A 2,500-nucleotide genomic window follows, 5' to 3' on the forward strand; every position below is an offset into this window, starting at 1 on the left:
CAGTGTGTGCAAACCTGGTCAAGACCTACAGGAAACGTATGATCTCTGTAATTGCAAACAAAGGTTTCTGTACCAAATATTAAGTTCTGCTTTTCTGATGTATCAAATACTTATGTCATGCAATAAAATGCAAATTAATTACTTAAAAATCATACAATGTGATTTTCTGGATTTAAGTTTTAGATTCCGTCTCTCACAGTTAAAGTGTACCTATGATAAAAATCACAGACCTCTACATGCTTTGTAAGTAGGAAAACCTGCAAAATCGGCAGTGTATCAAATACTTGTTCTCCCCACTGTATATACACATATAAATACATACAGTACATATACACATACATACATAAATATAAATACATATACATACATACATATATATACATATTCTTTATTTAAATATATTTTCCTTCATTACTTTCGAACCCCACCACCCCTCCCCTAATTGGAGTAAACTAGTGAACAACAACGCTTAGGCCTCTACTTCCAGCTTATACATACTATATACATTTTATGGACACAGTCAATTTTACAATAGTTCTGTTTTGTTTGTTTTTACTCCTGAACTTCCTCAACCTCTCCGATCATTTTCATGATGTCCATCCGGTTTGCATCCGGTTTGCTCCGGTTTGCTTCAATATGCCATATCTTTCTAACTCTGCTCTTTCACAACAGTTCTTAACCTATAACTATATACTTATTATGGACACATTATGTTTTACATTGGGTATCTTGTTGTTATTAGTTGTTAATAGTCCCAACCTTCAGCTCCATTCAACCCCTCCCATCTGTCGCTTAACACCATCCATATTGGATTTCTATTTGCCATATATTTTTCAACTGTACTGTGATGTTTCACAAAAGTTCTGAACCCTTCTATTCTCATAGTTTCTACAGATTGTAAATTGAAAATAAACATTTTTGCTAAAAGTATTATTATATTATTGATCGATTGACTATGAATTTTCAGTTCACCCAGTAGTGCTATCTGCAGGGTTAGCTCCAGGTAAATATTGCAATCCTTCAGCCATTCCTGGACCTGTGACCAAAAACAAGCTACAGATGGACAGTACCAAAACAAATGATCTAATGACTCTGTCTCTTCGCAGCAAAATCCGCAGAGCTGGGAAGATTGTATCCCCCATATAAATAACATTCTATTGGTAGCAAGAATTTTATATAATAATTTAAATTGAAAAGTTCTAAGTTTTGAATCCGGCGTCGTTTTGCGTATCAGTTCTTAAACCATGTGCCATGGAATCGTTACGTCAAAAATCTCTTCCCAACTATTTAGCAATCTAATTTATATGATAATGATAATATGAGATGGCTGTCAATCATTTGGTCCTTAAATGAAACTGGTATACTTTTTTATTCATCACCATTTTCCTTAACCAATTATATTCTTTAATGCAGAGACGACAGACAAGTTCTTTACTTTCTCCCCCTTCCACTTGCCTCTTCCATTTTTGCGGTAAGGCTGCAATTATTTGGTTGTAATTTTGGGTAGAGCAGACATTTCCATATGTTTTTGTTAGCTGCATGTGCGACATAACTCCACCAGTCCTATCTATGATATTATTTACGAAGTTTATACCTTTTGTAAAAACAATTATTTTAATAAAAAAAAATTGTTTTTAATCAATTAGTATATTTAAGTTTAACCACAATATTTGTTGCATTATTTGTTCTGTTGTTTGGCAAATGAATAGCAGTGGTAATGGTTTTGGTTGAGGCCAGGGTTGAATGGTTTTGGTTGGTGTCAGGGTTGAATGTTATTGGTTGGTGTCAGGGTTTACGGAGCAGGCTGCAGTGTGACTGTCTGTCTGTCTGTCTGTCTGTCTGTCTGTCTGTCTGTCTGTCTGTCTGTCTGTCTGTCTGTCTGTCTGTCTGTCTGTCTGTCTGTCTGTCTGTCTGTCTGTCTGTCTGTCTGTCTGTCTGTCTGTCTGTCTGTCTGTGTGGCTCCAGTCTCTCTGGCTGATGTGGACAGACTGGTTTTGGAGAGGGGGAGGGAGGAAGGCCAGGGGTGGGGAGTGGGGGGGGTACTACTGTGTGTGTGTGTGTGTGTGTGTGTGTGTGTGTGTGTGTGTGTGTGTGTACTGCTGTATTGATGCCTATGGTTCTTAGTCTGTCTGTTGTCATTCAGATGCGTCAAATCTGTCTGTCGGTCAGTCTCTGTATTTTAGTGTGTGATTGCTTATTTGTATGAGTCAATGTTGTCCTCTGTTGTGATCTCTGTTATGATCTCTGTTGTGATCTCTGTTGTGATCTCTGTTATGATCTCTGTTATGATCTCTGTTGTGATCTCTGTTATGATCTCTGTTATGATCTCTGTTGTGATCTCTGTTGTGATCTCTGTTATGATCTCTGTTGTGATCTCTGTTGTGATCTCTGTTATGATCTCTGTTGTGTGTAGGTCTTCTGGTGTAATCAGGCAGAGTAGCAGAGAGGAGGTGGAGAGGACTGGATGAGAGGAGAGAAAGAGTTAAGTAGAGAAGAGAAG

Source organism: Coregonus clupeaformis, unplaced genomic scaffold (genome assembly GCF_020615455.1).
Source record: "Coregonus clupeaformis isolate EN_2021a unplaced genomic scaffold, ASM2061545v1 scaf2942, whole genome shotgun sequence".
In the NCBI taxonomy this organism is placed as follows: Eukaryota; Metazoa; Chordata; class Actinopteri; order Salmoniformes; family Salmonidae; genus Coregonus; species Coregonus clupeaformis.